Source organism: Salvelinus alpinus, chromosome 2 (genome assembly GCF_045679555.1).
Source record: "Salvelinus alpinus chromosome 2, SLU_Salpinus.1, whole genome shotgun sequence".
Lineage (NCBI taxonomy): Eukaryota > Metazoa > Chordata > Actinopteri > Salmoniformes > Salmonidae > Salvelinus > Salvelinus alpinus.
This window is the reverse complement of record NC_092087.1, coordinates 1,033,642-1,050,211: the sequence shown is the minus strand read 5'-3', so window position 1 is coordinate 1,050,211 and position 16,570 is coordinate 1,033,642.

Sequence of the window (16,570 nt, the reverse complement as noted above, 5' to 3'; positions counted from 1 at the left end):
TTATAATGCTATTTATGACTGTTGACTCCAGCATGGTGGATATTTCTTTGGCTGATTTTGTTGTCTTAGCTCTGTGCTCAGATTATTGCATGGTGTGCTTTTTCCGTAAAGTTTTTTTGAAATCTGACAAGCGGTTGCATTAAGGAGAAGTCTATCTTTAATTCTGTGAATAACTATTGTAACTTTTATCAATGTTTATTATGAGTATTTCTGTGAAATGATGTGGCTCTCTGCAATTTCTCCGGATGTTTTGGAAGCAAAACATTACTGAACGTAACGCGCCAATGTAAACTCTGATTTTTGGATATAAATATGCACTTTATCGAACAAAACATACATGTATTGTGTAACATGATGTCCTATGAGTGTCATCTGATGAAGATCTTCAAAGGCTAGTGATTAATTTTAACTCTTTCTGCTTTTTGTGATTCCTCTCTTTGGCTGGAAAAATGGCTGGGTTTTTCTGTGACTTGGTGGTAACCTAACATAATCGTTTGTGGAGCTTTCGCTGTAAAGCATTTTTGTAATCGCACACGATGGGTAGATTAACAAGATGTTTATCTTTCATTTGCTGTATTGGACTTGTTAATGTGTGAAAGTTACATATTTCCCCAAAAATATTTTTTGAATTTCCCGCGCTGCCTTTTCAGTGAAAGTCACCCAGTAAAATAATACTGGGAAAATGTAATAATACTAACGTAAATGTAATTGCTAAAATATACTTAAGTATCAAAAGTAAAAATATAAATCATTTCAAATTCCTTATATTATGCAAACCAGGTGGTGCGATTTACAAACAAAGCATTTGTGTTTAGTGAGTCCGCCAGATCAAGATACAGTAGGGATGACCAGGGATTTTCTCTTGATAAATGCGTGAAATTGTGAATTTTGCTGTCCTGCTAAGCATTCAAAATGTAACAAGTACTTGTGGGTGTACGGGAAAGAGTAAAAAGCACATTATTTTCCAAGCCCCCCCAGCTTCTCCTTCACCCAAATCCAGACAGCTGATGTTCTGAAAGAGCTGCAAAATCTGGACCCCTACAAATCAGCCGAGCTAGACAATCTGGACCCTCTTCCTAAAATGATCCGCCATCATTGTTGCAACCCCTATTACCAGCCTGTTCAACCTCTCTTTCGTATCATCTGAGACCCCCAAAGATTGCTAAAGATTGGAAAGCTGCTGCGGTCCCCCTCGACAACATTCCACTTGTCATTTTCTATAAAGGTATCTTTACGTTTACGCAAGTATGACAATTGGGTACTTTTTTTCCACCACTGGGAACCAATGACTTGGTTTTGTCCCAAAACTAGGTGCAAGCTTAATCAAGCTCACCCCTAACACCAATGTATTTGGTTTACTTAGTAGGGTGTAACGGTTCACCAAACCCACATTTTAGGTACTATGGAGGTTTTTGGGGTCACGTTTCGGTTATGGTATTCCTGATTCCACATGATCATGAGACATATATATGACATATACCTGATGAGAGCATCATCAGGAATAACAGCCCCTTGGATTTTCTGAAATGAACAACAATGGAGCCCTCTTTTGTCTGGAGAAGTAAATGAACGTTTCCAGCGCTGTAGGAGTTGTATCTACTTTGGTTCCAGCTGTAGGAGTTGTATCTACTTTGGTTCCAGCTGTAGGAGTTGTATCTACTTTGGTTCCAGCTGTAGGAGTTGTATCTACTTTGGTTCCAGCTGTAGGAGTTGTATCTACTTTGGTTCCAGCACTGTAGGAGTTGTATCTACTTTGGTTCCAGCACTGTAGGAGTTGTATCTACTTTGGTTCCAGCACTGTAGGAGTTGTATCTACTTTGGTTCCAGCACTGTAGGAGTTGTATCTACTTTGGTTCCAGCACTGTAGGAGTTGTATCTACTTTGGTTCCAGCACTGTAGGAGTTGTATCTACTTTGGTTCCAGCTGTAGGAGTTGTATCTACTACGCTTTGTTTCAGGACAAACTGGATCAGTCAATGCGCCAATTGTTTGCTTGCCGAGGATTATCAGGCTTGAGGTGGCTTCCTTGATCACACTGGTCGCCAGCCTACGTAAGAAACTGGGGGAAGAGGCATAGTGGAATGTTTACCTGGACGGTGCTCGTTGGATGCATCTCCGCCTTGTCGTTATCATGCTGGGGTTTGCCCAGAGTTTGCCAGGGGAGCCATCTCCTGCCTTTCCTCCCCATCTGATAGCAGAGTCGAAGGAACACAGCAAGAGGAGCATGGCGATCAACGACGGTTCAATCACTCTGGCCGCATTCCAACGATTTCGAAGTCAACGTCGGCGACTTTTCGTCCCTGCTCTGGATTGAGTGGTGCTTCTCCATCCGTCGGAGGCCTGCGCCAGGAGCAACGGGCTCAAGTTATTCTGCCTCTCGCCTGTCTATAAAGGGTTCTCAGAATCCTGTGACGTGTAGAAGTGGGTGAATTTCCTTGTCCTTCTCGCCAGCTGTGATTTTTGGGCAGCTCCATGGTAAGACATGTGACTGTTCCTGGTGCAAAGACAATGTCCTATCCTGGAGCTTGAGTAAATGACAGTACTAAGCTGCTCCCGAAAATGTACTACGTCAGGACATGGAAATCGATTCCATTGTAGTCTGTATGGGTTTTAATTACATTATGAAGGGCAGCTCTGAACAGTTGAAACTGGGTTTTAAAGAGCCCTGTGCCCTCTGAATCGCGGCATTGAACACTTTGCCAGTTGTGAAGAGAAATAATTCTGCTAATGTGATTATTGCAGATAAATGGGTGTTACTTTTTGTTGACCATTTCGATACCTTTTGGAAACAACACGTTTTATAAGGAGGATGGGATCCACCTAAATAATTTGGGTTCCTGAATCCTTTCACAGCATTATACGGCTGCGTTGAGACAATTACTTATCAATGACCCATGGTCCAATGGTCCAGTTAATTCCTACCATTGTGTTGCTGAGTTGTCATAATGCTTTAACAAATGTACATTATCCCAGGAGCATTGGAAGACACAATGTAAGTAACCTAATGTATGTCCCTCTAACTGCCCCTGAATGTCTCTACTGATCCTACAGCTATTGTATGCAGTAATCATGTGCCTATGAACCAGAGTTAGTGTTAACAGTGTGAGGCGGTGTGTCCTAGCAGGAAGTCCACCGTCTGCAGCTCATCCTGCACTAACATAAATAACCAGAGCATGTCTATCTCTCCATGGTGGAGAGCGCTGCTCCTACATGTAAAGCAAGAACTGCTTCCATTCAGCCACAAGAGCATTTGTGAGGTCAGGCACTGATGTTGGGTGATTAGGCCTGGCTCGCAGTCGGCGTTCCAATTCATCCCAAAGGTGTTCGATGAGGTCGGGGTCAGGGCTCTGTACAGGCCAGTCAAGTTCTTCCACACCGATCTTGACAAACCATTTCTGTACGGACCTCGCTTTGTGCACGGGTGCATTGTCATGCTGAAACAGTGACTGGTGTTGGCTAATAAGAATTGAGGTATCTGAGAGAGCCATGTGAGTGTTGAGGTGCTTCTGAGCGTGGCAGCCGGGAGAAGGGAATTATAATTATTATATTCAGCCCAAGGGCACAATGGCTACGTTGCCGCAAAAGGCGCAGATTTTTAAAGGGGACACTACGGCCACACAAGGGGGATACCGCTGTGAAATTCGAGGCCTGGTGAGGATATTATATTATAGTGCTAGTGAAATTGTGAATGAGAGCCTGATGACGTGTGTGCAGCTTGAACAAGAACCGAATCAGAGCTTTTCAAATCCAAATCAAGTGTCATTGGTCACATACACACTTTTAGCAGATGTGATTGGTCACACACACACACACATTTAGCAGATGTGATTGGTCACATACACACTTTTAGCAGATATGATTGGTCACACACACACACACTCACACATTTAGCAGATGTGATTGGTCACACACACACACATTTAGCAGATGTGATTGGTCACACACACACACACACACACATTTAGCAGATGTGATTGGTCACACACACACACACACACACACATTTAGCAGATGTGATTGGTCTCACACACACACACACACACATTTAGCAGATGTGATTGGTCTCACACACACACACACACACACACATTTAGCAGATGTGATTGGTCACACACACACACACACACATTTAGCAGGTGTGATTGGTCACACACACACACACATACACACACACACACACACACACACACACATTTAGCAGATGTGATTGGTCACACACATACACACACACACACACATTTAGCAGATGTGATTGGTCACACACATACACACACACACACACACACACATTTAGCAGATGTGATTGGTCACACACATACACACACACACACACATTTAGCAGATGTGATTGGTCACACACACACACATTTAGCAGATGTGATTGGTCACACACACACACACTCACACATTTAGCAGATGTGATTGGTCACACACACACACATTTAGCAGATGTGATTGGTCACACACACACACACACACACATTTAGCAGATGTGATTGGTCACACACACACACACACACACACATTTAGCAGATGTGATTGGTCTCACACACACACACACACACATTTAGCAGATGTGATTGGTCTCACACACACACACACACACATTTAGCAGATGTGATTGGTCTCACACACACACACACACACACACACACACACACACACACACACACACACACACACACACATTTAGCAGATGTGATTGGTCACACACACACACACACATTTAGCAGATGTGATTGGTCACACACACACACACACACACACACATTTAGCAGATGTGATTGGTCACACACACACACACACATTTAGCAGATGTGATTGGTCACACACACACACACATTTAGCAGATGTGATTGGTCACACACACACACACACACACACACACACATTTAGCAGATGTGATTGGTCACACACACACACACACACACATTTAGCAGATGTGATTGGTCACACACACACACACACACACACATTTAGCAGATGTGATTGGTCACACACACACACACATTTAGCAGATGTGATTGGTCACACACATACACACACACACACACACACACATTTAGCAGATGTGATTGGTCACACACATACACACACACACACACATTTAGCAGATGTGATTGGTCACACACACACACACACACACACACACACACACACACACACACACACATTTAGCAGATGTGATTGGTCACACACACACACATTTAGCAGATGTGATTGGTCACACACACACACACACACACACATTTAGCAGATGTGATTGGTCACACACACACACATTTAGCAGATGTGATTGGTCACACACACACACACACACACACACATTTAGCAGATGTGATTGGTCACACACACACACACACACACACACACACACACACACACACACACACACACACACATTTAGCAGATGTGATTGGTCTCACACACACACACACACATTTAGCAGATGTGATTGGTCTCACACACACACACACACACACACACACACATTTAGCAGATGTGATTGGTCACACACACACACACACACACACACATTTAGCAGATGTGATTGGTCACACACACACACACACATTTAGCAGATGTGATTGGTCACACACACACACACACACACATTTAGCAGATGTGATTGGTCACACACACACACACACATTTAGCAGATGTGATTGGTCGCACACACACACACACACACACATTTAGCAGATGTGATTGGTCTCACACACACACACACACATTTAGCAGATGTGATTGGTCTCACACACACACACACACACATTTAGCAGATGTGATTGGTCTCACACACACACACACACACACACACACACACACACACACACACACACACACACACACATTTAGCAGATGTGATTGGTCACACACACACACACACATTTAGCAGATGTGATTGGTCACACACACACACACACATTTAGCAGATGTGATTGGTCACACACACACACACACACACACACACATTTAGCAGATGTGATTGGTCACACACACACACACACATTTAGCAGATGTGATTGGTCACACACACACACACATTTAGCAGATGTGATTGGTCACACACACACACACACACACACATTTAGCAGATGTGATTGGTCACACACACACACACACACACATTTAGCAGATGTGATTGGTCACACACACACACACACACACACACATTTAGCAGATGTGATTGGTCACACACACACACACATTTAGCAGATGTGATTGGTCACACACATACACACACACACACACACACACACATTTAGCAGATGTGATTGGTCACACACATACACACACACACACACATTTAGCAGATGTGATTGGTCACACACACACACACACACACACACACACACACACACACACACACACACACACACACACACACATTTAGCAGATGTGATTGGTCACACACACACACATTTAGCAGATGTGATTGGTCACACACACACACACACACACACACACATTTAGCAGATGTGATTGGTCACACACACACACATTTAGCAGATGTGATTGGTCACACACACACACACACACACACACATTTAGCAGATGTGATTGGTCACACACACACACACACACACACACACACACACACACACACACACACACACATTTAGCAGATGTGATTGGTCTCACACACACACACACACATTTAGCAGATGTGATTGGTCTCACACACACACACACACACACACACACACATTTAGCAGATGTGATTGGTCACACACACACACACACACACACACATTTAGCAGATGTGATTGGTCACACACACACACACACATTTAGCAGATGTGATTGGTCACACACACACACACACACACACACATTTAGCAGATGTGATTGGTCACACACACACACACACATTTAGCAGATGTGATTGGTCACACACACACACACACACACATTTAGCAGATGTGATTGGTCACACACACACACACACACACACATTTAGCAGATGTGATTGGTCACACACACACACACACACACACATTTAGCAGATGTGATTGGTCACACACACACACACATTTAGCAGATGTGATTGGTCACACACACACACACACACATTTAGCAGATGTGATTGGTCACACACACACACACACACACATTTAGCAGATGTGATTGGTCACACACACACACACACACACACACATTTAGCAGATGTGATTGGTCACACACACACACACACACATTTAGCAGAAGTGATTGTGGGCGTAGCGAAACTCAAGTGCTCCTAGCTCCCACAGTAATATCTAACAATTCACATCCATACACGCATCTAAAAGAATGGAATTAAGAAATATATATGAATATTATGATGAGCCATGTCCGTTCTGAGAGAGAGAGAGAGTGCAGTGCATTCGAGAAGTATTAAGACCCCTTGACTGTCCACGTTTTTATGTTACAGCCTTATTCTAAAATGGATTAAACTTTTTTCCACTTATCTACACACAATACCCCATAATGAAAAAACAAACATATTTATAGACATATTTGCAAATGTATTAAAAATAAATAAATGAAATCACATTTACATAAGTATTAACACCCTTTACTATTAAAAATTGATCTCAGGTCCATCCTGTTTCCATTGATCATCCTTTGAGATGTTTCTACAAATTGGAGTCCACCTGTGGTAAATTCAATTGATTTGGAAAGGCACACACCTGTCTATATACAGTGGGGCAAAAAAGTATTTAGTCAGCCACCAATTGTGCAAGTTTTCCCACTTAAAAAGATGAGAGGCCTGTAATTTTCATCATAGGTACACTTCAACTATGACAGACAAAATGAGAAAAAAAAATTATGGTGGAAAATAAGTATTTGGTCACCTACAAACAAGCAAGATTTCTGGCTCTCACAGACCTGTAACTTCTTCTTTAAGAGGCTCCTATTTCTTAATTCCTACATCTTTTTAAGTGGGAGAACTTGCACAATTGGTGGCTGACTAAATACTTTTTTGCCCCACTGTAAGGTCCCACAGTTGACAGTGCATGTCAGAGAAAAAACCAAGCCATGAGGTCGAAGGAATTGTCCGTAGAGCTCCGAGACACAGATCTGGGGAAGGGTACCAAAAAGGAAGTCTCTAGATTTTGCTTGCCTGAAGTTAGTATCTTGTGATAAAATGCAGACCACACTACTTGCCTAGAGAGTTCGCAGCTATACTTTTCATGGCTGTTTATTTACCACCACAAACAGATGCTGGAACTAAGAACGCACTCAGTCAGCTGTAGAAGGAGATAAGCAAACAGGAAACCGCTTACCCAGAGGCGGCACTCCTAGTGGCCGGAGACTTTAATGCAGGGAAACTTAAATCAGTTCTACCTAATTTCTATCAACATGTGCAACCAGAGGGAAAAAAATTCTAGATCACCTGTCCTTCACACACAGAGACACGTACAAAGCTCTCCCTCGCCCTCCATTTGGTAAATCCAACCACAATTCTATCCTTCTGATTCCTGCTTACAAGCAAAAATTAAAGCAGGAAGCACTAGTGACTCGGTCTATAAAAAAGTGGTCAGATGAAGCTGATGCTAAGCTACAGGACTGTTTTGCTAGCACAGACTGGAACATGTTCTGTGATTCTTCCGATGGCATTGAGGAGTACACCACATCAGTCACTGACTTTATCAATAAGTGCATCGAGGATGTCATCCCCACAGTGACTGTACGTACATACCCCAACCAGAAGCCATGGATTACAGGCAACATTCGCACTGAGCTAAAGGGTAGAGCTGCCGCTTTCAAGGTGTGGCACACTAACCCGAAAGCTTTTAAGAAATCTTGCTATGCCCTCCAACGAACCATCAAACAGGCAAAGCGTCAATACAGTCTAAGATTGAATCGTACTACACCGGCTCCGACGCTCGTCTTATGTGGCAGGGCTTGCAAACTATTACAGACTACAAAGAGAAGCACAGCCGCAAGCTGCCCAGTGACACGAGCCTACCAGACAAGCTAAATCACTTCTATGCTCGGTTCGAGGCAAGCAACACTGAGGCATGCATGAGAGCATCAGCTGTTCCGGACGACTGTGTGATCACGCTCTCCGTAGCCGATGTCAGTAAGACCTTTAAACAGGTCAACATTCACAAGGCCGCCAGGCCAGACGGATTACCAGGACATGTGCTCCGGGCATATGCTGACCAACTGGCAGGTGTCTTCACTGACATTTTCAACCTCTCCCTGTCTGAGTCTGTAATACCAAAATGTTTCAAACAGACCACCATAGTCCCTGTGCCCAAAAACACTAAGGTAACCTGCCTAAATGACTACCGACTCGTAGCACTTACGTCCGTAGCCATGAAGTGCTTTGAAAGGTTGGTAATGGCTCACATCAACACCATTATCCCAGAAACCCTCGACCCACTCCAATTTACATACCGCCCAAACAGATCCACAGATAATGCCATCTCTATTGCACTTCACACTGCCCTTTCCCACCTGGACAAAAGGAACACCTACGTGAGAATGCTATTCATTGACTACAGCTCAGCGTTCAACACCATAGTGCCCTCAAAGCTCATCACTAAGCTAAGGATCCTGGGACTAAACACCTCCCTCTGCAACTGGACTTCCTGACGGGCCGCCCCCAGGTGGTGAGGGTGGGGAACAACACCCTGCCACGAAGTGGTAGCAATATATATAAGGTAGCAACACATCTGCCACGCTGATCCTCAACACAGGGGCCCCTCAGGGGGTGGAGGCTTGCTAGTAATTGCTAAATAACAGTCTGATGGCCGTGAGATATAAGCTGTTTTTCTGTCTCTCAGTCCCAGCTTTAATGCACCTGTACTGACCTCGCCTTCTGGATTATAGCGGGGTGAACAGGCCGTGGCTCAGGTGGTTGATTATCTTTTTGACCTTCCTGTGACATCGGGTGCTGTAGGTGTCCTGGAGGGCAGGCAGTGTGCCCCTAGTGATGCGTTATGCAGACCGCTGTTGTGCCTTCACCACACTGTCTGTGTGGGTGGACCATTTCAGATTGTCAGTGACGTGTACGCCGAGGAACTTGAAGCTTTCCACCTTCTCAACTGCGGCCCTGTTGATGTGGATAGTGGGGTGCTCCGCTCCCGCTGCTGTTTCCTGAAGTTCACGATCAGCTCCTTTGTTTAGTTGACGTTATTTTCCTGCCACAACTCTGCCAGGGCCCTCACCTCCTACCTGTAGGCTGTCTCCTCATTGTTGGTAATCAAGCCTACTACATTTACGTCATTTAGCAGACACTTATTCAGAAAGACTTACAGTAGAGAGTCGTTTAACAGACGCTCTTATCCAGAGAGATTTACAGTAGTGAGTCATTTAACAGACACTCTTGCAGATCAATGGGTGTTACTTTTATACCTTTAACTAGGCAAGTCAGTTAAAAACAAATTCTTATTTACAATGACGGCCTACCAGGGAACAGTGGGTTAACTGGTCTAGGAACAGTGGGTTAACTGGTCTAGGAACAGTGGGTTAACTGGTCTAGGAACAGTGGGTTAACTGGTCTAGGAACAGTGGGTTAACTGGTCTAGGAACAGTGGGTTAACTGGTCTAGGAACAGTGGGTTAACTGGTCTAGGAACAGTGGGTTAACTGGTCTAGGAACAGTGGGTTAACTGGTCTAGGAACAGTGGGTTAACTGGTCTAGGAACAGTGGGTTAACTGGTCTAGGAACAGTGGGTTAACTGGTCTAGGAACAGTGGGTTAACTGGTCTAGGAACAGTGGGTTAACTGGTCTAGGAACAGTGGGTTAACTGGTCTAGGAACAGTGGGTTAACTGGTCTAGGAACAGTGGGTTAACTGGTCTAGGAACAGTGGGTTAACTGGTCTAGGAACAGTGGGTTAACTGGTCTAGGAACAGTGGGTTAACTGGTCTAGGAACAGTGGGTTAACTGGTCTAGGAACAGTGGGTTAACTGGTCTAGGAACAGTGGGTTAACTGGTCTAGGAACAGTGGGTTAACTGGTCTAGGAACAGTGGGTTAACTGCCTGTTCAGGGCCAGAACGACAGATTTGTACCTTGTAAGCTCGGGGGATTTGAACTTGCAACCTTTCGGTTACTAGTCCAACACTCTAACCACTAGGCTACCCTGCCGCCCCAACTTACATTAGTGAGTGCATACATTTTCATACTGGGCCCCCGTGGCAATCAAACCCACAATCCTGGCATTGCCAGTGAGCCACACGGGACTACTACTGTGTCGTCTGCAAACTTGATGATTGAGTTGGAGGTGTGCGTGGCCACGTAGTCATGGGCGAACAGGGAGTACAGGAGGGGGCTGAGCACGCACCCTTGTGGGGCCCCTGTGTTGAGGATCAGCATAGTGGAGGTGTTGTGTCTTACCTTCACCACCTGGAGGGGGCCTGTCAGGAAGTCCAGGACCCAGTTGCACAGGGCGGGGTTCAGACCCAGGGCCCCATGCTTACTGATGATCTTGGAGGGTACTATGGTGTTGAAGGTTGAGCTGGGGCTCCCGAGTGGCGCAGCGGTCTAAGGAGCTGCATCTCAGTGCTCGAGGTGTCACCCCAGACCCTGGTTCGATCCTGGGCTGTATCACAACCAGCCGTGATCGGGAGTCCCATAGGGTGGCGCACAATTGGCCCAGCGTTGTTAGGGGAGGTATTGGCCGGGGTAGGCCATCATTGTAAAATAAGAATTTGTTCTTAGCTGACTTGCCTAGTTAAATAAAGGTTAAATATATATATTATATTAAGTAGTCGATGAACAACATTCTTACATAGGTATTCCTCTTGTACGGATTGGATAGGGCAGTGTGCAATTCAATGGCAATAGCATCATCTGTGGAGCTATTGGGGCGGTAAGCAAATTGAAGTGGGTCTAGGGTGGCAGGTAAGGTGGAGGTGATATGATCCTTAACTAGCCTATCAAAGCACTTCATGATGACAGAAGTGAGTGCTACGTGGCGATAGTCATTTAGTTCAGTTACCTTTGCTTTCTTGGGTACAGGAACAATGGTGGCCATCTTGAAGCAAGTGGGGACAGCAGACTGGGAAAGGGAGAGATTGAATATGTCCCTAACACACCAGCCAGATGGTCTGCGCATGCTCTGAGGACACGGCTAGGGATGCTGTCTGGGCTGGCAGCCTTGCAAGGGGTTTTAACACTCTTAAATGTCTTATTCACTTCGGCCACAGAGAACGAGAGACCACAGTCCTCGGGAGAGGCCCACGTCGGTGGCACTGTGTTATCCTCAAAGCGGGTGAAGAAGGTGTTTAGCTTGTCCAGGAGCAAGACGTGGGTGTCCGCAACGTGGGTTTTTCCTTTGTAATCCGTGATTTTCTGGAGTCCCTGCCACTTATGTCTTGTATCTGAGCTGTTGAATTGCGACTCCACGTTGTCTCTGTACTGACATTTTGCCTTTTTGATTGTCTTACGGAGGGAATAACTACACTGTTTGTAATCAATCATATTCTCAGTCACCTTGCCATGGTTAAATGCTTTGGTTCATGCTTTCAGTTTTGCGTGAATAATGCCATCTATCCACGGTTTTTGGTTTGGGTAGGTTTTAATAGTCACAGTGGGAACAACATCCCTTATCCACTTCCTGATGAACTCAGTCACCGTGTCCGTGTATACGTCAATGTTATTTTCAGAGGCAACGGAATCCATGCTTCATGACAATCTTGAAGCATGGATTCCGATTGGTCAGACCAGCATTGAATAGACCTCAGCAAGGGTGCTTCCTGTTTGAGTTTCTGCCTATAGGAAAGGAGGAGCAAAATGGAGTCGTGATCTGATTTGCCGAAAGGAGGGTGAGGGAGTGCCTTGTCGAAAAGGTGAGTAGCAGTGATCTGTTTTTCCCAGCGCGAGTACTACAGTCAATGTGTTGATAGAACTTTGGTAGCTTTTTCCCTCAAGTTTGCTTTAGTCCCCGGCTACAATAAATAGCCTCGGGAAATGTGTTTTACAGTTTGCACAACGTCCAGTGTGTAGTGTATTGCGACTTTTAAAAAATCATAATTTGAGTCCCATCACGCAGTATTAAAAATAAAAACATATAGGCCAACGTTTGTATCACAACTAAAGTTACATAAATAACTAAATGAATCATATAGTAGGACCTGTTTCTTTGTTATCCGCTCAACACAGAATAGCAACATGTGCCCACTACCTCAAATCATTTGGAGAAAATATTATTTATATTTTAATCAGCTTTGTTCAATTGTATTCTTCATACTATAAAATAATAAGAAATGTCACAGAATTCTAAGCATATCTTTTCTGCTAAATGAATGAGTCTAACTCACAGCCGTATGGCATAGCCAGATCAGGACCTAACATAAGAACAACTCAGAGTATGCTATTCAGTTCTTTTGAAATAGACTACACTTTAATCATGGGTCAGGACTTAATGAGGGGTATGGCCAATTACCACCTAAAATATTTTCATGCCTGTTCTCTCATACACACACAGAGCTAGGCATAATTAATCAACTGTAGAGATGTAGATGCTAGTATAAGCTTTAAATATTGTAAAAAAATATATAACAAAAAATTAATGAAACAATCAATACAAACATCAAAACAGTTGAAGTGAATAAATGTCTTCACTCTAAACCTGAACTAAAGCCTTATTCTAAACCTAAACTAAAGCCTTATTCTAAACCTAAACTAAAGCCTTATTCTAAACCTAAACTAAAGCCTTATTCTAAACCTGAACTAAAGCCTTATTCTAAACCTAAACTAAAGCCTTATTCTAAACCTAAACTAAAGCCTTATTCTAAACCTAAACTAAAGCCTTATTCTAAACCTGAACCAAAGCCTTATTCTAAACCTGAACCAAAGCCTTATTCTAAACCTGAACCAAAGCCTTATTCTAAACCTGAACCAAAGCCTTATGCTTAACCTGAACCAAAGCCTTATTCTAAACCTGAACCAAAGCCTTATGCTTAACCTGAACCAAAGCCTTATTCTTAACCTGAACCAAAGCCTTATTCTTAACCTGAACCAAAGCCTTATTCTTAACCTGAACTAAAGCCTTATTCTAACCCTGAACTAAAGCCTTGTTCTAACCCTGAACTAAAGCCTTGTTCTAACCCTGAACTAAAGCCTTGTTCTAAACCTGAACTAAAGCCTTGTTCTAACCCTAGCAAGCAGATCCTTAACAACAGATAGTTTGTTGATAGTATGACCATCTGTAGAAAATACACTATATATATACATAAGTATGTGGACACATCTTCACATTAGTGGATTTGGCTTTTCAGCCAACACCTGTTGCTGACAGGTGTATACAATTGAGCACGTAGCCACGCAATCTCCATAGACAAACATTAGCAGTAGAATGGCCTTACTGAAGAGCTCATTGATTTTCAACGTGGCACCATCATAGGTGGGTCAAATTTTAAGTGCTGTTTTTGAAGTGAAAACATCTAGGAGCAACAACGGCTCAGCCGCGAAGTGGTAGGCCACAAGCTCACAGAACAGGACGGCCGAGTGCTGAAGCGTTGTCTGTGCTAGGTTGCAACACTCACTACCGAGTTCCCAACTGCCTCTGGAAGCAACGTCAGCACAAGAACTGTTCATCGGGAGCTTCAATGAAATGGGTTTTTCATGGCCGAGCAGCCGCACACAAGCCTAAGATCACCATGCGCAATGCCAAGCGTCGGCTGGAGTGGTGTAAAGCTCGCCACCATTGGACTCTGGAGCAGTTAAAACGTGTTCTCTGGAATGATGAATCACGCTTCACCATCTGACAGTCGGACGGATGGATCTGGGTTTGGCGGATGCCATGAGAACGCTACCTGCCCCAATGTATAGTGTCAACTGTAAAGTTTGGTGGAGGAGGAATAATGGTCTTGGGCTGTTTTTCATGGTTCGGGCCCCTCAGTTCCAGTGAAGGGAAATCTTAACGCTACAGCATACAATGTCATTATACATGATTCTGTGCTTCCAACTTTGTGGCAGGTCCTTTCCTGTTTCAGCATGACAATGCCCCCATGCACAAAGCGAGGTCCATACAGAAATGGTTTGTCGAGATTGGTGGGGAAGAACTTGACTGACCTCAACCCCATCGAACACCTTTGGGATGAATTGGAAGGCTGATTGCGAGCCGGGCCTAATCCTAGCGGAAAGCCTTCCCAGAAGAGTGGAGGCTGTTATAGCAACTAAGGGGGGGACCAACTCCATTTTAATGCCCATGATTTTTGTAATGGGCATACATTTTTTTTCGACGAGCAGATGTACACACACTTTTGGTCATGTAGTGTGTCGGCTCAATGTAAAATATATTTACATTTCGATCGCTTCAGTGTTAGATTGAATAAATATATTGATTTTGACATCTGTTTGGGTTACAGGTTTAAAAAAAGATCAGTTTCCATTGTCAATCTTGTTAGTCATCCCAGCAACCAGCTGACAAAGGTCATTCTGCTGGGATGACAAAGGTCATTCTGCTGGGATGACAAAGGTCATTCTGCTGGGATGACAAAGGTGATGCTTTATCCATTTATATTGAACCATGTTCATGCTGCTCCAGCCAACACTGCAGCTCGGGTCCCCCTCTCATTCCCTTCTCTCTGTTCATGCTGCTCCAGCCAACACTAGAGCTTGGGTCCCCCTCTCATTCCCTTCTCTCTGTCCATGCTGCTCCAGCCAACACTGCAGCTCGGGTCCCCCTCTCATTCCCTTCTCTCTGTCCATGCTGCTCCAGCCAACACTGCAGCTCGGGTCCCCCTCTCATTCCCTTCTCTCTGTCCATGCTGCTCCAGCCAACACTGCAGCTCGGGTCCCCCTCTCATTCCCTTCTCTCTGTTCATGCTGCTCCAGCCAACACTGCAGCTCGGCTCATCTCCTTCTCTTCCCTCCATTCTGGGGGGGATGGGTGCGCTGCTTTGTGAGAGCAGAGCTCTGGGAGTGGGGCTTGGAGCTCCTTCTGAGGGGCAGAGTCCCGGGGGTGGGGCTTGGAGCTCCTTCTGAGGGGCAGAGTCCCGGGGGTGGGGCTTGGAGCTCCTTCTGAGGGGCAGAGTCCCGGGGGTGGGGCTTGGAGCTCCTTCTGAGGGGCAGAGTCCCGGGGGTGGGGCTTGGAGCTCCTTCTGAGGGGCAGAGTCCCGGGGGTGGGGCTTGGAGCTCCTTCTGAGGGGCAGAGTCCCGGGGGTGGGGCTTGGAGCTCCTTCTGAGGGGCAGAGTCCCGGGGGTGGGGCTTGGAGCTCCTTCTGAGGGGCAGAGTCCCGGGGGTGGGGTTTGGAGCTCCTTCTGAGGAGCAGAGTCCTGGGGTGAAACTTGGAGCTCCCCTTTTGAGAAGGTTTGCGGCTTTAAAGGGAAGCTAAGGTGACATTTTAGAAGTAAAAATGGATTTCTACTAAAGTTGGGTAAACAAACGTCAACTTAAGGTAGGCTATCTAATGGTGTCAGTCCAGTAGATTAATATATATATTTTTAAATCTGGTATGTGTTGTAAAATACATCTTAAATCTAAAAAAGATAAATCTGGGGAAAGTCAAATTTTAAATTTTAAATGTGATTGTTGGGTGAAAGGGAGCTCATATGAATAAATGGTTATTGTTGTAGTAACAGAATTTATACCATCAAATAATGACCAATAATCTATACAAGGGA